Raw genomic sequence first — 23,905 nt, 5'->3', positions numbered from 1 at the left:
TAGGGTTTTACGTGCCAAAACCACTTTCTGATTATGAGGCACGCCGCAGTCGAGTGCTCCGGAAATTTCGACCACCTGGGGTTCTTTAACGGGCACCTAAATTTAAGTACACTGGTGTTTTCGCATTTCGCCCCCACCGAAATGCGGCCGCCGTGGCTGGGATTCGATCCCGCGACCTCGTGGTCAGCAGCCTAACACCACAGCCACTGAGCAACCACGGCGGGTACATTCGATAGCATATTTAAAAAAACATCGCCAGAAAGATACAGAAAAATACGACGCACTCAAATAAATCGTTCATGATTCTCTCGGCTTGCATAACTCGAGGCGCACGTCGCGAGAAGAATGCACGCCCTATGCGACAAATCGCACAGACATAGCGGTTTTGGGCATACGTATGCAAACATGACAGTGGGGCCGAAATAGCAGGTTCGGTCGATAGAGCAAACACGGTATCGACTCACATTTCGATTCCCCTCTGTCGCGCTTCGCTTTAGGCAGTTGCTTCGCAAACGACCGTTCATCCTACACGAAGACGCCTTCAGAGGAGACGTGTGCGCAAAGAATTTCACGACGCGAGGTTGGCTGCAACCTGGCATCGTGAGCTTACCCTGCTTGAGTTGGGAACTAAAGCTACATGATTTCGTTACGACCATCACTTCCTTTTAATAACATAAGGCAAATACGCGGCCTAGTTCTCTGCAATTCGTAGTGTTGCTTCTACCTTATTAGTTATTCGACTGCAAGATGAGTTCTGCTGTCGGTAGCCTTGTGTTACTGTAACTACTGCAAATGTTAACCATGGGATTCAAACCTGTTCAAAGCGTTGCACCCTACAGCTAAAAAAAGGCCCTGTTGCGGTCGAACTGCATGCTTGGTCACATTTTTAGTTGATCTGCGCAAAAACATCATCACACTAAAATAGCAGTGGTCACACCTGATATGGACCGACCATCCGACCTTATCAGCTTAAATGCCTGACCTCCCTTCTACTTCTTATAGCACCCCCCCCCCCATACGTATTTTCTTTTGTAGCACCCATGAAGTAACAGCAAGATTAAAATAAAAATGCTGGCTCTCCCGTAATCGAGAGTAGATGTAAGCATGAAATGGCAACCGGCAAAGCCGATTGGTTAGAGATAATACTACCCACAATCTTAAAGTGGGTGTAGTGCATGTTCGCAACGGCACACCCCACCACACCACACCACGCCATACTGTTCAATGGTTCATATGGACGCTGCGCAGCTAGAAGAAGAAAACCGGCTGAAGGCGGCACGACAGGTGGCGAAACACGCCAGGGAGTCGCCACGAAGAGTGGCGCCATCTGTAGGGGTGACGCGAAACCCGCTCCACGGACCTCACGGACCGCTGGAATTCAACAGAGCACAGGCAACCATTCTCAGCGCCGAAATATGACAATGAAGTGTATGGTGCCCTGTATACGCATTTTGAACGTCCCCCCCCCCCCCTATTGGAAATGACAAATAAAACTTCAGCGTACTGGAAGTTACAGCTTGAGTGATGTGAGCATACATTAGGAAGAACTCGGAAGCAATATTTTTGTAATTTGTTTGGGCAGTAACTGCGTATGTACGGCGCTCTTGTAGAAAGGGTTGGGGACCAGAGACCGCATTTACTTAAAGGGACAGTATATAAAGGCAGATATTAAGTCAACGCGGACTGGTAAAATACCATTCCAGAAACCTCGCAACGCTTGTTTGGTGCCAAGAAAAAAACTTTGCTTAAGAGCAAATCGCGTCCGACGGGTCCTCACACCTTTAGCGCAATCCAAATCACCCGCCCCTGAGCGGCGGAGTGGTGACGTTGCATATGCCATCCCCGCCCTTTACAGCCATCTTTGAGTAAAACGGAGCCCGACAGACGGCGCTACAGTTTTTTGCGCAAAACCACGGTCGCAAAACGCAACCGGGCGGCTGCGCAGAAAGTAAGCCAAGACATAGCGTTTGATTTGCCTAGATTTTCTGCTGCAGCTGCTCATGGTGATGCGGCGTGGACCGTTGGGGCATCCCGCGAAATCATGTGTACGTGGAAATCTCTGCTACTTGCAGTTTGTGGTATTTTCGCGAGCCGACAAGACCAACGCAGCAATATGCGACAATGAAACTACTCAAACGCAATGCCACGGGCGGCGTGGAGCCGAGTGAAAATGAAGCCTTTCGACCGCCCGCGTCGTTGTCAAGAGTAACGTCACTGAGTTCTTTTTTACAAACATCGAATTGACCTGGGCAAGTAGCATTTTCTTCCCTCTTATCATGCGATACAATTATCTTGCTATTACGAGAGGTTGAGTACTGGTGATAGAAATAAAACGAAGAGTGCCTTCGTCATCGGGCTAGTTCTTGAATGCCGCGGGTGAGTCGCAAATCGTGTCCTACGTTTACCTCAGTTCCTCGATTACTAAAACTGCGTTCGCGATGATACTGACGAGGCTTTCTCGAGCATTAACCTATCACGTCAGCTTGCCTTAGTACTTGCCTTTAGTGTCCCTTCAAGTTTTGACTGGTTACCCGGATGTACTCGTTTTGTTCTCCCAACTTGCCCGGATGTACTCGTTTGAGTGCCCGGATCACGGCTCTGGCTTTTGGCTCAAGGTCGCGTGAAGGGCGTGAGAACGGGCGCTAAAATCATTTCGTGCTTAAATTTACGCATATCCAACGCGCATGTTGGAATGTGTGTGAAATTAGTTTTAAGCAAAGAGGTTAATTAAAAGTATTACAACTAACGGCGATGCATACAATTGTTTACTTTCATCCTATGCACAATTTAACTTCATGCGATGTTCATATTTGTCCACCACAAAAATTACAACTTTAACCTTACACAATTTTTATGTTCACGCAATACGCGGCTGACAAGCTATGCCGAAATACCAATACCAAAGCAGGCGGAAGCACAGTGAGACATCTACGCAGTGATATGACGAGGACAAAATCTCTGGAATCTTTTAATCCCATTCCCCAACCCTATACAGTGTAGCATACCAGCGGTTGTATACGCGCCGGCAAAAATTTCTACTTTTCTAATAAAGAGTCTCTCTCTCTCTCTCGAGGACAAAAACAATGTATGATGCTAGTCGAGGGAAGAATGTTTTTCAGAGGTGAGTGGGGACAGAGAAGTGCGACGCATATACAGCTACATTTTAGGATTATCTACCCCTTGGCCACAGTGGTACATAGCCATTCCATAGAATTGGCAGTGAATTGGCAAGTGACACACAGAGATGGCGAAATCAAAGAATATGAACTAACTCAAACAGTCTGTTCAATATAATGCGCCATTTCATTTAGGGGTTCGTCTGCTTTAGAGATGCTACAGAAGTGATAATATATCCACCGATACGCCGAGCGGCCCATCAGCCACGCCAAACACAGGAGGGTAGGCAAAGAAAGCGTTTCTTTGAGACACCGCTCTACAAACACCAAAATAGGCTCCACATTCATTGCAACAACTGAGTGTTTCCTCCGGCTCAACCGTTGCTACTGGTTCACTCGAACAGCGTGGAAAGCCGTGGAGCCTACTTTTGCCTCTGTAACATGACGAAAGCAGCGTCAGCGCGAAGAAGGGATCAGCGTATGGACGAGCGGGGAAGATTGCGCTTGCGTTCTTCTGCCATGTGCGGCAGGTGCTGATGCGGCGTAGTGGGAGGTGACATGAAGAATACTTTGAGCTGCATCACGCACGCACCTTCCTTGGTGTTTCGTACAACATGAAATGAGAGCGGATCACTGGCCCCACCATGCACATATTTCAAGGCCCCAGCGCCCTTGAGACAGGAACATATACACCGGGCCATTGCGACACGCCCGGCACTCGTATCGTTGCAAAATACCCAAATATCGAGCCACTGTCGTTACCAGGTGTCGAGCAGCGCGAGCGGACAAGGAGCGCCCTCGAAAGATGTCACTTTGAGTACGGCCCGAGGAAAGGACGCTTCATCGCCCAAACGAGCTGCTGGCCCGACCCACCGCCGCGAGGCATTAAGCGCGCCGGCCCAGTTTCGGGCGAGTGCCGGAAAGGCGTGCATGCATCCGACGACGACTCCCGTGCGCGTTATACGTCCATCGTCGAAGCGCTGGCGCGTACTTGGTGCTCTTGAGCGTGCTTGAATTGGAAATGAAAAATCGTTATCCGCGCAAGCGAAGCATTCTTGCCACCGCTCCAAGTGATTACATGACTAGTTGCTTCGCGAAACCGAGATGGTTTTCCAAAAACTCGCCGCAGTGTGAGATATTGCGAGGGATTTGGGTACGTTACCTTCTCTAGTGTCATATGCATTTCAATCCGCTTTTCTTTTTGCTTCTTCGAAAAAGTCGATATTAATTTTCCGCCTGGATAAGTTCGCCCCAGGAAAGAAGAATATGGCGACAATGAAACGTCGAGTAGATTTTTACATTTGTTGTTTACAGCCGCTGACCGTTGAGGCACCATAAAGTTCATTTTAATTTGTTCGACTCGAGCATCGAATCGCTTCCCTATCTTTAACGACCCGAATGTGGCCAGTGGTCACATTTAGTCTTTCTTATTTACTTTCTGAAAAGTGAATGCCCATTATGATGTGGACACGGGAAGGGAGCACGACAGTCTGATTTGTCAATGTCGAAGCTTAAATCTTTATAGTAAAAAGGAAAGCTCGCTATACGAAGATAACGAAAATGCGAATGCACGTCAGTGCTATACAGACTATATAGCACTAAGATGCCTTCGTATTTTTAGTTACTTAATTAAATATTGCTTGCATATGGTTACACAAATTATTTAACGCTGTTATTATACATTATCATATGGTGTAATTACAGCGTTGAGTAACCCAACATGAGAAAGCAATAACTCCAGATTTTTATCCTCACTTTTAAAATTCAATATTGCGGGGTTTTACGTGCCGAAACCACGATCTGATTAAGAGGCACGCCGTAGTGGGGGGACTCCCGAAATTTGGACTACCTGGGGTTCTCTAACGTACGCCTAAATCAAAGTACACGAGTGTTTTCGCATTTCACCCCCATGGAAATAGGGCCGCCGCGGCTAGGACTCGATCCCGCGACCTCGTGCTCAGCATCCCAACAGCATATCCATTAAGCAACCACGGCAGGTAGTGAAGCAGTAATTGCTTAACAGCAGTGGCGAGCTTGTTCCTTCAATGTGCGCACAGCTTTTGTTTCTTGCACCCGATTGAGTGTCGACGTTTATTTTGAAAACCTATGATCTAATCTAATTATCCATTCGTAACTATTGCACACTTACACCTGCCTTCATTGTTAGCACGGGTCAACGTTAGCCAGCAGGGTCTACTTCAACAGTAATTTTAATATCGCCCTCGCTTCTTCGTCCAGTGCACGTTTTGTTCGAAAGCGTCGCTAATAGCATGCTCGGGAATATTCTTTTGACCGTAAAAAATTGTGCGTAACATTGTCTAGCCAACCATGTCGAAGTTGTCCGATGCGCTACCATTACAGGCGCCCTGACGACAGTAACTAATCCATACACGTAACAGCCAATTCCGAGGTGCTATAACGCTACACGCATGGAAGATGAACGTGAAAAGCAACTGACGCAGAAAGGCTGGTGCGTGGTGTGAAGACAAGAGAGATGTTAAAAAAAGGGCAATCTCGGAAAGATAGGCGCGCACTTGGCGAAAGAACTCGTCGCGCACGCGCCGCCGCCTCCAAGTGTTGTGACACCGGCGCGGCCAGTCCGTGCGAAATGGCCGGATTGCGATGTATGGAGTGCACCGGCGCGCTAACATGCAGATGCCTACGACAAAAGACGTAACCCGACCGCGCTGCGTCACCGTCAGACGGCTAGCAAAAGTTGCCGCTGTCACGTCCGTGCGCCCTTTATTGCGCCGATCTAGTGTCGGGGAGAAAAGTGCGTGGGATGCGAACGAATGGGGCATGCTCCCGCTCTCTCGCTAAACATTATTTCTTCTTTTTTTCCTTCTTTACGTGTTTCCGAAACAGGTGTCCTTTATTAGCCTCGGCTTGCCTTTGACAGGTTGTCGGGTAGTTTAAGGACATTGCTCCACCGTCGGTCGATGGAACGTAGTTGTGCTGCACGTGTGTCCTTCGGTCTGGGAGCACACAGCGCTCGAGGAAAGGCAGCAGGCGTCTCACATACAGCTTTTCTAGCGCGGCACTTAACCGAGTTCAGCACTCTCTCCCGTTGGCGGGTGCTTTACACGTTTCAACCCCTTCCTTTTATTGCGATAGCAATCACATGACACTCCAAGCGTATCTTTACCGTCGGCGTAGGCGTCGCCGTGATGTTCCGTGTAAAGTCGAAAACATCGTCGCTGCGCGTCGTATGCTGTGTTTGCGAGTGAAAGCACGCGAGGAAAACCGACGATCGCGGCTCAATCTGGCGCGCGCGAAGGAGAAAGCGCAGAGAAAATGCGCCACCTTCCGTCGCGAGAAAGACCCTGGGGGGATGGGAGGGAGAGAGGGAGGGCGGCGTTGTGCTCCGGCAGCAACTGCGCAGGGGAACTGGCGATCGCGCTCAATCTCGCGCGCCATGCATGGAGGAAAGCGGAGAGGTAGCGCGGCAGGGATGAGGGGAGGGCGGCGGCTTCGACTCCGCCAAGAAGTGCGTACTTTGCACGGCCGCACATCTTGAAAGGTATCTGGAGACGAATGTGGAGACCGCTCATACCTTTCTGCACGCTGTGTTCACGCCACTCTTGCCATTAGGCGATATACCGCATGAAGTTCACTTCGCTAGCTCCTGCCGCCGCGCTTGCTCACACCAGCGTCCAGTGAAAAAAAAAAGGTGTGCCAAAACCACTTTCTGATTATGAGGCACGCCATAGAAAGGGACACCGGAAATTTAGACCACCTGGGGTTCTTTAACAACCACCTAAATCTAAGTACCCTGCTGTTTTCCCACTTCGCCCCGACCAGCCTCCAGCGTTTTGACAGCGAGTGTCCGCGTTTATCGAGTGTGATGTGTTCATGTTTGCTTGTGCACGCTGACAAAATGCTTGTTAATTCAGTTAGTAAGCGAATGTTTCCGAGTTTACAAGGCCGATAAAACTACTATCCTTACTTCGTATAGCTGTTTCCTAATTTGCTATTGCAATCGATGCTTCGCCTTTCGGGCGCAACTACGGCTTGTTAATTAATATTCCTTTATGTCACCTTTGTTCCCTCGGCGCTTGCTATATTCGCAACACATACTTGAACTTGAAGCTTGCAAACATTTCCCACTGGATCCTACTAAAAAATTCATTAGAGCTCGTGTATTTCTTCAGCAAGGACACAGTCACCTCTCGCAATGTTCAAATCTCTTAACGGTTGGCACACCTTGCAATAAAAAACGACAAAAACATACAAGAAAGCTCGATTGTTTATTTTGCCTGTCAAGTAGAGCACCGCATGGGACTGATCTTTCTGCCCGGGCCCGTGATGCCAAGCCGGGGGCTGCCCCAGGCTCGTGTTATTAAGCCCGGGCCCGGGCGTTTAATACTAAGCTTAGCCAGGGCCCATGTGTGCCTGACCAGGCCCGGCCCGGGCCCACTGGATGAAACTTGTTGATAATGGCTATTATTATTGGTGCCTTGCTCTTTGTAGAGGGCGATCAAACAGAACATTCGGTATGTACATGCATTGAAATTTCGCTTTACCCGGGTTGGTAGATTAGCGGTTAAGCTATTGCGCTGCTAAGCTGCGCAAGAACTCCCATCGAAATCCAAAAACACCCGTGTGCTTAGATGCATAGCTGCACGCTAAAAAACTACAGGTGGTCGAAATTAATCCGGTCCCCACTACAGCGTGCCTCGTAATCATATCGTGGTTTTGCTTAATACGACAGAACATAAATGAGATGTCATTTATGCGGTACATGAAATGTCATTACAATAAAAACATAGCGACAATAAAACACAGCAAAAGATGTTTTTAAACAAAGTGTACAACTAACATGAAAAAGCGGATAGAAGCAAACCCAGGGCATTCGGTTTAATGCTCTTGTCTACACTTCACGTTGAAAACAATTATAATTACAGAAATTCTTAAAAAGAGGCTCTTGATTGATAATTTGTTGCAGCAAGATAAAAAAGCTCATAGTTATATATGGTGCACAGCAAGCAAAAGCAGATGGAATGTAAATTGCTCATATTCTATCTTCGACAGGAAAACATAATCACGACGTACGATATAAATTATATAATCAAGTGACACACCATGCTCCAGGCTAACCCAGATAAACGGTTGCTCTCTTTTTTACTAAAAACAGATAAAAAAACGACTAACATAACACGCAGTCATACAAAAAGACTGCACCCAAAAACGATGCCACGAGAAATAGGACTCTGCAAAGGTACGCAAAAGGCAAAGACCTACATGTTCTTGCGCAAGAACAGCACGTTGACCAGGCTCTCTGGCTTCAAGCAGGTCCTCCACTTTTGGAGTACGTACCCAACTGCACTAAAATTGCGTTCGCTACTTACACACTGTACCGTGTGTGTCAGCCTCACCTTTTTAGGGTCTAATCAACTACAGTGTATAAGTAATAAAAGACGGAAATCTTTGTTTCTCTCATGGGAACATCAATGATTTGGGCCATTGCCGGTGCGGTTATTCTTCCGCTGGTGCACATGGATTTACCTTGATCGTACGTATCGGTCCTATAAAGTCATTGAGCATGCGAATTCACAAGTTCGCGAATTCACACAAACAGTCGAATTCACGAGCATACAGCATAAAATAAACGGAAAAGTAGAAAGAGACACCTCTTGCGTTAACGCTGTAATAATAGTATCGAGATTGGTAATCGTGCAATCGCAAAAGCAGTAACAAGGAAATGGTCTGAAGAGAGTTTTATTTTGCGTAATTTATCTTTTCTTACGCGAAAACAATGTTCCTTTTTGTGGGAAAAAACAAATAACTTGTTTTTCTATTTTCTTTACTAAGGTACACTAAGAGACAGCTCTTTGGACGTGCCACTTCAGCTTGGCACAAAATGCCTCGGACCATGCAATGTATAATGTTCCCGTGTGCTCGTAGGCCCGACTTAGGCACTTTAAAGAGCGGGCCCGAGTACGACAAGGGGCCGCGTCTTCAAGCCCGCTCCCGGCCAGAGCCAGCCGAAAGACGCTTCGGACGACCTGGCCCGGGCTTTCGGCTCGGCCTGGGCCCTGCAGTGCTCTACTGTCAATAGCAAAAGAGTATGGAGGCAGCTGATTTTATTACAAGACACTGCGTGCGCCGAGCGATGGTGGTAGGTGGGCACGGGTCAGACTTGACAACTCGCAGACTTGTCTTCCTTCTGGCTGACTCTACTTTTGTGCGTTTTGTTCGTATTTCAGTGGTGAAGTTCTAGCGTACACGCAGACCAAACAGACGCCTTCGAAAGAGGAGTAATTAGTGGCCACCCATAAAAAGCCTTGTGTCCGCTATACAGCAAACTTTCGCCGGAAACTGTTCTTTCAATATAGATATAGCGCTGTAGCTTGGTCTGCGTTATCTATTTCACTCTCATCTTTTACCCACTTAGTTGAATATTCCTCTCAAGCTTTTTTCACGGCAACATGAATGCTTAAAGTGCCGTTGTGTTGAAAATACGTTCCTGCAAACAGTCATGAATGCCTTCCTCAGAGATGCTACTGAGAACGACTTTTAGAGCGCAGTGCTTAGGCGCCAGTTCCAGCGGCGAGCGTCGGCGTCAGCGTCGGCGTAACCGAGCGAACGAGCACAGCGAAGGATGAAAGAGCGGACGCGGATTGTAACGGGGGATGAAAGACGCGAGGAAGAAAGCGGAGCAAGAGGTTGCAGCGAAACCATGAGGTGAAAAACGGATGAGGATGCTATGGCGAAAGGACATGAGAAGAAGAGCATAGTGCGGCGACCATGGCAACGAACGAGATGGCGCCAGAGTAGCGTGCGTCGTCTGGGAGGCCTGTCTGCGGCGGCTGCTGCGAATCGCGCCCACGCGTCACCCACGCGCCGCCTCTCCCGATCGTCCGGTGAGCGAGGCAGTCGCGCCACACTTCGCTCCCTTTGCAACGTGCCGCACCAGACAGATTGTCCACGCTAGCCAATATATCGCGAAACGAAAACACTGAAATATAATGCGAAATGAAAGCTACGCTCAAACTTCGCATTAGGCAGTATCGTAATCATCGGTGAATTTTTTTCGACTGAAGAAACTGCGTCTGAAAGAGCCAAACGATAAACTTTAAAAATGATCGATTATATATACCCATAATGTTGCTTGCCCAATAATGACCTTTTATTGCTCGCTTTTATGGGGTTCATGTTCGGACGTGTAAATTCAATACCAGTGTCCATACGCTCGGTCATATAAAGCGTGCACTTTCTTTTGTGGTAAGCATTTGTATGCTTACCGAACGAAGAAACCTGACCGTTCGTCCGTCCGTCCGTCCGTCCGTCCGTCCTTCGCGTAAGACGAAGAATTGCTATAAAGAAATTAATGTATAAAAGATCACAATTTCGAAAGGCAAAGCGTTGGAGGTGGTAAGTTTCGAACCTACGAGCCCACGTTCGGAAGCCGAGTGCCTTGCAAAAGGTGAAGATATCTGAATCACATCAATGTGTTGTACAGGCGGAACAAAACAAATGTCAAAGTAGAACAGTCTCTATAAAGGCGTTGTTGAAAGATTTGGTGGTGGTGCAATAAAATCAATCTCAAAAACCGCATGTAGAGCCGACTTGGAGCATTGTAGACATAAGGAAAATTCCGATTTTACGAAAATTTAATGCCAGACACGCCACATCCCCGATGCGTTTCGGTGTCGCAGGATGCGCCTTCCGTTGGGACGTTCCTTCACCGATCTCTCCAAGCTCATTCACTTCATGTCGTGCAACACAGACAGATAAGCAATCAATGAGTTGATAAGAACGATAAGCAGTGATGAGTGGTTATCTGGACCTGATCACGGTTAATAACGGCTCGACACGGATGGGTATGGTGCTAAATAGCGACAAGGGCTTATAATGGTCGGAACAATTCTGATAATGTTAATAAGCCCTGATAAGGGTTGATAAGGTTTATAAGGACCGATAAGAGTTTATAAGGATCGGATCATGCCTCATAAGGTTGATAAGGACAGATAGAGGTTCATAAGGATCGGATCGATTGCGATGACGTTGATACCGCCCTATAAGGGTTAATAAGGCTGGGATCGAGTCCCATAAGGTTGAAACCGACCAATAAGGGCTGATAAGGGTCGGATCTAGTTAGATGTAGTTGATAACAACCGATAAAGTTGATAAGGATTTATGCTGGTCGGTACAAGTTTCATAACATTTATAATGACACTGGGCTTCGTGGAGATGAACAAGTGGCACAACGCTTCGCATACTTAAGCAACTCCCAGAAGAGTTTCGGCGAGAATTTCTTCATCGTAGCACTGTATCTGAGCGTCGCTTAGATTCTGTTCCGGTTATATATCGCTCGCTCGGAAGCGACAGAGGACAGCATTGATTTCACGTTTTTGATACGTGTGTGGCCCAGAGACCTAAGCGACGGGTGGCCAGCTTGGCTGAAAAACAGAGAATTTACCTGAGCGTTTACAACGCGCTCCGCTCAGGCCGATGTATGCTAAAAATTTGCACGCAGTCGCTCAGCGGGTACGCCAGCATGTGTGCTCACAACGCTCAAGCGGGCAGCATAATGGTATAAAAAAAACGCCGCCCTCGGTCCGCTACAAACACGACTGAGCGGAGCGTGATATTGTTGTGGCCGCTTGGCTCTCTTGTCGCTTCGCAGCCCAAGTATAGGCCCAAGCGACTGACGCTAATAGCGCCTCTTGCCCGCCACAATCGCCCTCTCACGCGTCACTCGTGCGTCTGGGTAGATGCGCTTATCAGAAATGCGCATTCAAGGCAGTTCTCTCCAGCCCCCAGCGCGTGGAATCTGAGCGGAGTGTGAGCGACGCTCAGCTAAAACTGCGCAGTGACACAGAAGCCGAATGGACGCACTGCCATGTTGCGCTCAAATGGTTCTGCAGTGGAGCGCGGGCCTGCTTTCCTCTGGCGGCATGAACGTTGTACGCGCGCGAATTATAGCGCACCTGATGACGGGCTGTGTGCTAATTGTTAGGATACAGCTGCCTGAGCGGAACGAAATGTACACGCTCACCGAAAGGGGTCTATTGCCTTCGGTGCAGAATTAGTTCAGGTTATTCCTTCAGAGTAATTTTCACGAGCAAATAATAATGATATAAGCGCTGCTTTCACGCATTAGGGAAAATGTGGCTTGTATTCGTTTTTCATCTTTCCACACTCTTACCTGGCCTTACCGCACCCTCAAGCTATTTCTCACTATTGGCTCTAAATGCCGAAATGTGCATTGCTTCTTTTGTCGTGGTGAGATGGCTCCTAAAGTCGTGATGGCCACGGGTCAGGAGGTTGAGGTTATCAGGTCTAATTACTGAAATGTTTTACCGGAACAATAAATTAGGCCCTTCGTGTTTCCCCCGAGCACAATTATTCTCGGGCCCAAATTTCGTTCCATAGTCGGCAGCTCCCGCACACTATTACTCGTATAAAACACACATTAAGTTTCAGGTTAGACCTGCCTAAGTGAGCTGTGCTACAGATGACTACAGTAAGTATAGCAGTTCCATGTTTTGCTCCGCAGTTAAGTAATTGACCTGCATTGTGGTGCAAATAGATACTATTTAAGTCTTGCTTCTGCTAGGCCAAGATGTTTCTTAATGGAGCCATGTAATATGAGCGCTAGAGCTTCTATTTAACAGATCATTTATTTATTGGAACAAGCAAAACGAAAACTTGTATGAAAATGAAAAATCCCGTTTCGGAAGTACGCTGCAAGCGCAACTTTAGTTTATCGCTACTGAAGCCACAGAAAAATGATAATGTTGTTTCGGCGCATTCACAAAGGGATGCAATAAAGGAAGTGAATATTTTAGCCTTAATTATCATTCTGCTCCCGTTATCGAGCTCGAAACAACGCATTACTTCTGAAGGGCCATTGGAACATAATCATCAGTGTAGCGTTATTATATAAGAAGCGTGAGATCACGGAAGTTTCACTTAACGCTGAAGCCATTTGAGCAAAGGTGCGTGCGCTGATGCCGAAACGTGCCGCCTCCCGTATTTCTTTCCAATGCGTGTAGTGGTGCGCCGTAATGTGCTGTCATATTTTTTTTTTTTATGTATGAGCATAAAATAGGCGGCGCTGCTAGAGTTACTGTATATGTTCCCTCTAGGTAGCGCCCTAAAGGGAGCCTATGCAGTAACTCCAGGCGCTGAGTTAAGGCGGCGCCATCTAGGTATAATATAGAGCAAATATTCGCAACAAGGTAGGCATTTGTCGGTTGCAGCGAAAATCCGGAGACCACTCGGCACATCCTAATAGAATGCGAAGGTATTCACCAAGTGAGACCCATAGGTAATGTACACTTCCAGAAGGGCTTGGATTTAAAGTGGATGGAAGCATCAACTGGTCAGCAGTAAAGAAATATTTGGATTATTGGTGGAAAAAGAACAGGGAAGGGAGTGATAGGACCGGACCCATTACTGGCATAGGTGGGGTACGAGCTAGGTATAGAAGTTTTACGGAAGAGAAAAAAGAAATATTGCGAAGGTGTATGCAAATCACAAGAACTAAAATAATGTATAGCATTCCTGATTAACTCAAGCAGGCTAGGTGTCTATTTTTCATCACCCAGTTTCAAAGGGAATGCTAATTAATAATAATAATAATAATAATAATAAATAATAATAATAATAATAATAATAATTTTTATTGTACAAAGGAATACGGAGTACAAGAAACGGGCCTGTCAGAGCCACCAGTGGCTTGAGGGACTTGGCCCAGCAAAATCAGCGGACGAGCGTGCAATATTTACTTTACCATAGAAATATAACAAGATAATGCAGGAGGATTAACAGTTAGGAAGCTTAACAGGAACAAGAAGCAAGAAATATAGCAAGAATTAAAAATCGACATCAAGACGGTAAGATGGACAAGCTTTAGAAATAATGACCAGCATACTTTACAAATTTTCAAGCAACCATGTTACAGTGAACAAATTATATCTTTCAATGCCTTTTTTGATGTAGTGGAGAGCGCCTCATTTTGAATATCCTTCAGTATTTTCGGCACATAAACACAACACCTAGCTTCACCATATCTCGTTGAGGATCGCGGAACTACAAAACGAACACTACTACGAAGGCTTCGAGGCGCAGTGTAACATACTTTAAAATCACTGAACCAAAAAGGTCTTAGCACCACAGTTTGCATTAACAGAGTCCAGAAGCATGGAAGGCCGAGCGCTGAGGAGATGTTACCTTTTGTGATTGACGGAGTGTTGTAGGCTATGTTTTTTAGTGTGTTTTTTAACAAAGAATCAACACGGTTTTGCCATCGGGTGGGGCAGAAAGCAAAAACAGTAACCCCATATCGAAGAGTGCTACAGACCGAGGCATGTGCAAAAGGTGTTTCTACTTGAAGGAGAACGATAGATTTAATGTGAAAGAATAACCACGCAGCGCTCCTAAGCTTATCGCAAACGTGCGATAGCTGACTATGCCATATCGCTGCCGAAGAATACTCCCACGTATTTTGTCCAGTTCACGTAGTTAACCGGCACGCATGGACAGGAATGACACTTCCGACTGTGCAGGATAATAGTTGCATCTATTACGGTTAGTTTTAAAGAGGATCTGAAGCAAACGAGTTGGGTTTTTAAGGCGTTAACCTTTAGAAAGTTATCAGCGAACTAAGTCATTGTCTTGTCTACATTATTCTGAAGATTCGAGATAGCCATGTTGTACGAAAAATGCTTTGACAGCAATACAGTGTCGTCAGCGTATTGAAATATCAAACAAGACCCAACAAAAATCATTAATGAATATTTTGAAAAGTAGAGGTGACAGAATGGAACCTTGAGGAACTCCGGCCTTCAGTGGAAGCTCACCATTTGCATTTATCGTTTTATCTAAGACAACCAATTCTGACCATTCTGCGAAATAGTTTCTGAGGACATCGTAAGATTGACCCCTAAAACCACTGGAATATAATTTTTGTAATCGAATCCCGTGATGAAACATATCGAAAGCTTTATATATGTCCAAAAATAAAGCAACGCTAAACAGATTTTGATCAAGAGCTGAAAACAGTTCATCCGAGAACTCCTCCAGAAGCGCTACCGTGCCAAGACCGGTAACAAACAAAATTTAAAATTTTTCAACAAAAAATGACATGGATTTTAAAAAATTCGATAATGTGAGAAAGTATGGGTAGTATAGAAATTGGTCGATAGTTCTTTATGTCATCCCTTTTCCCTCCTTTAAAAAGCTGTTTAACAAATTCGGTCTTAAGCTCTTATGGCATAAGCGCGGTATCAAGAAAATTGTTCAACATGAACAGTAGTTAATCGGATAACGCTGTAAAGTTCCTTAGTAGCAGATTCACTTACAAACCGCCAATACCAGCAGGCTTACTGCGCTTAAAGCTGAGAATTATTTCACGGAGTTCACTTTCTGAAATTCTAGGTAGAAATGCCGACGCTGAAAGCGATTTTTTAAGCGTGTATTGCACGATCTAACATGAACATGCGTTCTTGGATGTCAGTGCAAACAAATGGTTGAATTTATATGCGACATCGACCTCGAATAATAATAATAATAATAATAATAATAATAATAATAATAATAATAATAATAATAATAATAATAATAATAATAACTTTTTCCTGTAACCAAAAGGAAGTAAGGCTGCATGTCAGGCGCTATTGAGAATATTTCCACAAAGAACTAACAAATATCTGTGTAGTGGTGGAGATGGAAGCACAGTGCTACCTTCACTTAAAATCGCTTTCCCAATTTATGCTGATACTTAGCTTTGAAAGTAGGGATTAAATAAAGTTACATTGACCTCATTAGGGCACTTGTATAACCGACATTGAAATGAAATACATTTTGCGCATAAATGATATAGCTTGCTAGAGAAAAGCCTGTGTTTGCTCTTGCGAAGCTGATGCATACAACAGGATTGCAATTCTACTGTCGAGCAAACGGAGCACGTGTAACGTATTAATGGAGGCAGGCCTAATTAAGTGTACATATAGCGCAATCGAGCGATTAAAGTGCTTCCAGTGAAAACGAAGGTTACCCGCCGCGGTTGCTTGGCGGCTACGGTGTTGTGCTACTAAGCACGAGGTCGCGGGAAAAAATCTCGGCCGCAGCGGCCGCATTTCGTTGGGGGCGAAATGCAAAAATTCTCATGTCCCGTGCATTGGAGGCACGTTAAAGACCCCATGGTGGTCAAAATTAATCTGGAGTCCCCCACTATGGCGGGCCTCATAATCAGATTGTGATTCTGGCCCGTAATACCCAGAATTCAATTAATTCAACGAAGGTTTAATAATGTGCAAAATTAATTAAATTATGGGGTTTTACGTGCCAAAACCACTTCCTCATTATGAGGCACGGTGTAGTGGAGGACTCCGGAAATTTCGACCACCTGGTGTTCTTTAACGTGCACCTAAGTACACGGGTGTTTCTACCCCCATCGAAATGTGGGTGCATGTGCGCAGCAGCCCAACACCATATCCACTGAGCAACCATGGCGGGTACGCTCTTTCTGATAGACAATGCGCACATAGCGAATAAACTAATAAGATGATCTACACAGCACATGTTTTTCGTATCCTGCATTGTTTAGCCTGATGACGTGTTGGCTCAAACTTAATTCTTTCCGGGCACGACTTAGTTAAAGCCGCTCGCAGGCATGAAAAAGCTATGCCGCTTTTTACTACTTTTGAGTGTCCTGAATTGCAGCTAAGCAAGGGCTTTTCTGATCATGGATTGTATGACCAGCAAACGTGGTCCGATGTGGTAGTTAACGCCACGTCTAAAACCTGTAGCTTGCCATTCTTTGGCAACTCAACAGTGAAATTCAGTCCTTGGCTGTTGTCCTTGAACACTTTTAAGACGTCTTCCACTTTTATGTCCAAAACAACATGTTCGACTATAACCAAAAAATCATCTACGAAACGGAACACCCTTACTGCAAGGCCGTTAAAGCTTCAATCAATTGCTTTGTCAATGCTACCTAGAAAAATCATGCTAAGTACCGGAGCTACCTTTCAACCTATACGTAATTCGGATTATTGTCTGTACATAACAATATTACACCGTACAAAGCTTCGCTAAGCTTCGCAAAGATTTATGTGCGCAATGGCTATCAGAAAGAGCGTATTAGAAAAGAGAATGCAGCAGAAAAATAATGTGAATACCACATGCACACAAGATTGCGAAAAACGTAGGTAGTAGTTTTTTCAGCACCTAACAAGCTCGGTAAAATAGGTGCCGGACTGGATCGTAGAGTTTCAACAAAAATAAATATAAACGGTTATAGGTGCCGTGTTAAGCGTAGGAAAGAATTTTTCAAGTGCATGTCGTCCGTTGTATACCGTTCGCCCATATCTTGAGGAAAAGTGTACATTGGCCAAACGGGTCGGTGTGTAAACACAAGACTTTTGGAGCACAAAATGTCACTGGGGGAAACACTCAATCCCACATTAAAGGGCATTGCTCACAACATGGGTGCTGGCCGCTTTACAATGACACTACAGTTCTAGCGCACCATAAGAATCAGCTGACCAGGAGAATTGTGGAAGCTTTTCACCATTTACAAGAGAGGAGAGGGTTGTATCAGTCAACCATCTGTTCTTCTGAGCCATCGTGAGGTTGCCTTTTTGGAAGAACGCTATAAGAAATCTGTAATAAAGGATTTTGTTAGGGGTGCAACAAATAGGGTAGGATTGCGCATCATGATAGATATGCTGCCTATCTTTGACGCCCGAGTACGCGCGAGGAAATGAACTTGAAAATGCTTTTAATCTTGTCTTGCTTATTTTTGTCGTCGGAGGGTGCGCAGGTATATAAGTAGGAAGTGTTTGTTCTGAAATAAGGCAGTTGCGAGTGTGCAGCGAGTGTCGTGTATTCTTGTGGCGTCTTCGCCTTATCAGTGCGCTGCTTCACCACCACGGTATGATGGAGGTTTAAGTTGGAGGCTTTTTGATTATGTTTACTGTAACTGAAACATACGTACGTTTACCAAACGTAGTAATGGTGGTTCAAAAATGCCAAGAATAATCTCTCTCGCACACCTACCAATTAACGGAGCGCGAAGTATCTGAACGACACGATGACATCGCCTCAGGCAGTAGAACTGCATAGTCCACTCAAATAAATACCACTGCGTGGGCCGTCGACCGCAGGCTGCGCGTAGCGCGCAGTCATCCCCGGGAGTGCCGTCATTTTCTAACATGCGTACCTTGTTCGATGTGAAAGAGCAGCGAGTTAATTACCCTATTGCATGGACCATCGCGAATGCTACAATACTGGCGGTATTCGCGAGTGCTCGCCAGGCCACTGCTCCTGCCACTGCTGTGTGGTGCACTATTTGCGGTGGATCGCCGACGACATAGTAAGCCTGTAAGCTCTCAGCCGCTCGCGGGAGCCCCATACGGTATGTCCATTAGAAGTGTAGGGGACGCGGCGAGCGCCCATCTAGCGGGATTCGAGCTCTTGCAATTAAATCACCAAGGCCGTGTCACCGTCTAGAGGAGAGAGAAAAAAGGAGACAAAAGCACTGCCAGCTGTGCACGGACGGAATTTGAACGCGTGCGCTCGTAACTCGCCTCCTTTCCCTTTCTTTTCGAGGGAAAACAAATTTGCGGAATGTTGGCGTGCATGTGGCAAGGCAGCGAACCGATAATCGCGGCCGGCTGGCGGCTCAAAGGCATCCGGGGCAGGAGCGCGTCGGGCGGCGTGACGCGTTGGCGCCTTTCGCTTCACTGATGGACGAGGCCACGGACAAGAAGCACGAAAGAGCAGCCCTGATGGGCTCACATGAGGGGGGGCGGGGGAGGGGCACGTTCTTGGGACGTCTCGCTTGGCACGTCCGTCTTTGATCCCTCTGTTATGGAAAGTCTTTTGCACAACACACGAAACGCCCGGTATGCTCTAAGCACGCTTAACCTCTGCATTAAGTGCTCCGCAGTTTACGGCGTATGGTGGACGAAAGAAGACATTCATTAGAAACTCCACGCAGAAAACGATGTTGCCTGGCGATTATTTAAAATAATCTTTAATATTTATGGATTTGAGCACATCTCCGTATACACAACGGTCTCAATAGCGCACTCACAATCGATTCCTTGGTTACATGCCGCGAAAGTTACTAAATGTAACATAAGTTTCGGTTCACTTATTTCCTATCATAAGGAAAAATGGTCCGCCTACCTAAAAGTTTTAAGAACATTTATATGCACAGCACTGAGCCAGACTTTATTCAGCTTAATCAAGCAGTGGCTGTGAAGAGTGTTGTTAATTACCTTTAGATAATGCCAGCGAACTATGCAATGTTATGCAAAGATAGAGAAACAAGTTTCTTTATCTTTACATTACCTGCACATGCTTGTGTTGTTATTATAATATACCCACCTTTTTGAATCCTTTTTTTTTTCTCCTTGATCCGTTGATTTGGTCTGTTGGTGTTTTGACATTTTGATGTGGTATTTTCACGGTGTTTTGTTTTTCGATAATCGTTATTTTGGGGTTATTGTTTTCTCTACATAAGATTTTGGCATAGCTGGCCCTACATGTAGTCAAACCCATTTTTCACAGTTAATAAAGAATAATAGAGATAAACAGGCGTGACCATTCTAATAAAAAATATTTTTATTTCTCTTCCTGCTGGCTTTCATACAGTGCACTTAACTACCTGCCCAATTGTTGTCGGCTGTGTATATCGAAGTACATCTACTTTTGACGTTTCGCAATTTACGTACACATAGATGCACCATTTTGTTCTCGGAAGCAGACTTGTACCGGTTGGTGATGTTAACTTCTCGCACATTCACTGACTCACGATGCAAAATAACTCGGCTTTTTCTCATGTCATCATTGGCACCATGGCAACATTTAAATATTGGCAAATGGTCAAGCAACCCAATTGTCTGCAGGGTCGTTCTTCAAACATTCTTGACTTGCTGTTCTAAGCGACCATTTTCCTTCAATAAAGGTAGTACTCAACTACTCATGCATGGCATCTCGGACCACATGACAGCATTGTTTTTCCGTCGCAGTTTGTTAGTGTAGAACGACCTTCGAATCAGTTCTTGAATTTCTTCATTTTAGGAATGCTGATGATACTAGCTTATCCGACCATGTGCACCGAAGTAAAACGTTAATCGCACCTAACATTTAAATGTAGTTTATTCAAGCAGCCGTGCTATGGATGCCAATAACACACTGAAGTGTCATGGCAGAAATTTAAAGACATCGTGATTTTTAGCATTCAAAAATACATCTATAGCAAAATTATTGAGAACATAGATGCACGACCGACGGATAAATCGCGAAATTAACCACGCAAAACGCAAACTAAACTAAACAATAAGGAAATTTTTAACACAGAAAGCGAATCTTAAATCTAGTCATTACCTCAATATCTAGAGTGAGGTAATTGCTACTTATCTATTCTATACTTATCTATAGTCATCAGTTCTATGAAGTCAAGAATAAAGGCAGCTAGAAACTGACTATCTCGCTACGCTTGGTATCGTTTTTCGAAAGATCCACCCCCATATTTTTGAATTATTGAAATCCTCCAGACTAGAAGGACAGTACAATGCTTTCTGTTGAAAGTATTGGCACGGTCAGTTTGCTGGTTAGTTACTTTCAATCAGTTTTCACAAATGGTGACAAAATTACGCGGCATATGGCGAAGCACACAGGATCAACAGCATAGGATGCTTCTATATAGATGAAGTCCAGAATCTTTAATCGGTTGACAAAGGTGAAAAAATAAATAAACCAGGACCTTACACGTACCAAAGGAATCCCTAATTCGGAGGACTGAACGGGCAGTCAGATATATATTCCTAATACTCAAGGAACAAAAATAACATGTTCCTGCGAGTGAAAGATGGCAAGGCAATCCCAATTAACAAAGCAGACAATATAATTGACGCTTTAGACTTTCGTTTAATTTCACTACTAAGTACTGCAAGCAAATTACTCGAGCCTTAAGGCATTGCGCCTTAGGACTAATCTGTATCCAACCAGGTCTCTTACTAACAGACAAAGCAGCGATCCGACGTCAAGGCTATGCGGTCGTTGTCATGAAAAACCGGAAACTACATTCCACATCTTGCCGGAACAGTAGTCTGTGCACCTTGCGCGTACTCAGCGAAACAACTTAGTGGCTAAGCAGGTAGCCCGTCTAGTGCAGGAAAAGAGTACGAGCGTTACGGTTTAAGAAGAACCTCGATTAACAACTCGGGAGGGCACTAGGTTGAAGCCTGACATAGTTATAGAGACTGAGAACGAAGTGTTGGTGGTCGACTTGGCTGTCGTATGGGATGCGAATGTAGCGGAGCTTAAAGACAAGGCGCGTGAGAAGGCAGCAAAGTATGCTGCTTTATGGAGTTGTTTCGATCCGCGGAAGAAATTTTACTCTCGCCCAAAGTTGCGCAACTGACCGAATTGATACACAACATATCACTGGCCACCGACTCTCAAAAGCAGAACCATATCGTTTTACTTGACTATTCCAGAAAGTGTGATCGGATGTTGCATCAGAATCTAATAATGAAACTCGAACAAATGTGTAAAGGGCCAATAATTAACCGGATTGCTGCACACCAAAACTAACAGACTCGGTTCATAGTTCATAGAAGTAACACACACACACACACACACACACACACACACACACACACACACACACACACACACACACACACACACACACACACACACACACACACACACACACACACACACACACACACACACACACAAGAACAAGAAGTGCGATATGAGGTGTTCCACAGGGTGATGGCAGTAGTAGTAGTCGTAGCAGTAGTAGTAGTAGTATTAGTGGTAGTAGTGGTAGTAGTAGTGAATCGTAACATTTTTATTAGGGCGAAAGTCTTATATGACTCATAGGTCAGTCGACCTTGAGCGAAAACGTAACGACGACGCGAAAGGTACAAAAATGCTACGAACCCTCGACCTTTGGTGGGCCTTGAACCGCTACCACTTCTGGGTGTCAAATTCAAATACTTTTGGCGTTAAGGCGAAGTTAATTAAGGCACTCGAACCCACGATCTTTGGTGGAAGTAGAGCCCACGACCTTAGTTATTAATGAAGGTGAAGTTAATTCAGGAACAGTTACGATAGAATTAAGGCATTCGAACCCACGACCTTTGTCAGAGTCGCACCCTCGGCCTTTGTTCGGAGTCGAACCCTAAACCTTCGGTGGGAGTCAAACCTATTACCTTTTGTAGTAATTAGGACGAAGTTATTTAGGCAAAGGTAATTAAGATATAGTTCTTTAAGACACGCGAACCCACGACCTTAGGCATTTTATTAACGAAGGTGAAGTGAATTCAGGTACAGTTAATTAAGACAGAGTTAAGACGCTCAAATCCACGAGATTGCGTGGGAGTCGAACCCTCGACCTATGGAATTAAGAGCCATGACTAAACGAAGTGCAGAAAGCGAATTACAGGGGATGACTAAGCGAATTAACGGGGCTGTTTAAGCGAATCAAGAGGATGAGTAAGCGAGTTAAGAGGGATGACTCAGCGAATTAATTAATGGGGATATGTGCGTTATGTGTCCGTCTTTAATGCGTCAGCACTTGGGCTTTCTCCTTCAAGTCGTCTTAGGGAAAACATATGAGACCCTGAGATTTTTTTCTTTCTTTGCATCATCATCATCAGTCTATCTTATGTCCTTTGCCGTACGGAGGCCTCTCCCTGCGATCTCTAGTTACCCCTGTCCTACCCCAACCGATTCCAACTATCGCCCGCGAATTTCCTAATTTCATTGCCCCACCAAAACTTCTGGCGTCCTCGACTGCGCTTCCCTTCTCTGGCACCCATTCTGTAACCCTTCTTAACATGTAACCCATTCTGTAACATGGCACCCATTCTGTAACATGTAACATGTAACCATTCTGTAACATGACTTGCCCAGCTCCATTTTTTTTTCTCCTAATGTCAAATAGAATATCTGCTATACCCGTTTCCTCTCTTTCTGTCTCTTAACGTTACGCTTAGCATTTTTCGTTCCATCGCTCTTTGCGCGGTCGTTAACATGTTCGCAAGCTTCTTTGTCAGTCTCCAAGTGTCTGCCCCATATGTCAGCATCGGTAAAATGCACTGATTGTACACCTTCCTTTCCAAAGATAATGGCAAGCTTCCAGTCAGAAGCTGACAATGTCTGCTGTATGCGCTCCAACCCATGTTCATTGTTCTGTAAATTTCCTTCGCATGATCAGGGTTCCCTGTGAGTAATTGACCTAGGTAAACGTACTCACTCACAGACTCTAGAGGCTGACTGGCGATCCTGAACCCTTGTTCCCTTGCCTGGCTATTCGTGATTATCTTTGTCTTCTGCATATTAATCATCAACCCCACTCTTACACTCTCTCTGTTAAGGTCCTCAATTATTTTTTTTTAACTCGTCTCCAGTGTTGCTGAAGAGAAAAATGTCATCTGCAAACCGAAAGTCGCCGGAATATTCGCCGTCTATCCTTACTTACTCCTAAGCCTTCCCAGTTTAACAGCCTGAATACTTCTTCCAAGCACGCAGTGAATAGCGTTGGAGAGATTGCGACTCCTTGTCTGACCCCTTTCTTCATAGGTATCTTTCTACTTTTCTTGTGTAGAATTAAGGTAGCTATGGAATCTCTCTAGATAGTTTCCAAGATATTTCCGTAAGCGGTTTGTACTCCCTGATTACATAATGCCTCTTTGACTAGCTCTTTGCATACATACGCGATAAAAGGAACATAAGCAGAAGGCACTTTATACACATGAAATAGGCTTCTGCATCAGTGGTTCAGAACAGATACACATTATTTCTTACAA

General features: G+C 45.2%; 1 protein-coding gene across 2 annotated transcripts in view; it reads right to left on the bottom strand.

Moving 5' to 3' along the window:
* The window catches only part of LOC142560215 (dopamine receptor 2-like), a 409,339-nt gene that overhangs the window by 246,593 nt on the left and 138,841 nt on the right, over nucleotides 1-23,905 (bottom strand). The gene's annotated exons all lie outside the window — the stretch shown is intronic.

The sequence above is a fragment of the Dermacentor variabilis genome, chromosome 1 (assembly GCF_050947875.1).
Source record: "Dermacentor variabilis isolate Ectoservices chromosome 1, ASM5094787v1, whole genome shotgun sequence".
In the NCBI taxonomy this organism is placed as follows: domain Eukaryota; kingdom Metazoa; phylum Arthropoda; class Arachnida; order Ixodida; family Ixodidae; genus Dermacentor; species Dermacentor variabilis.
This window is presented reverse-complemented; position numbering and strand designations above follow the sequence as displayed.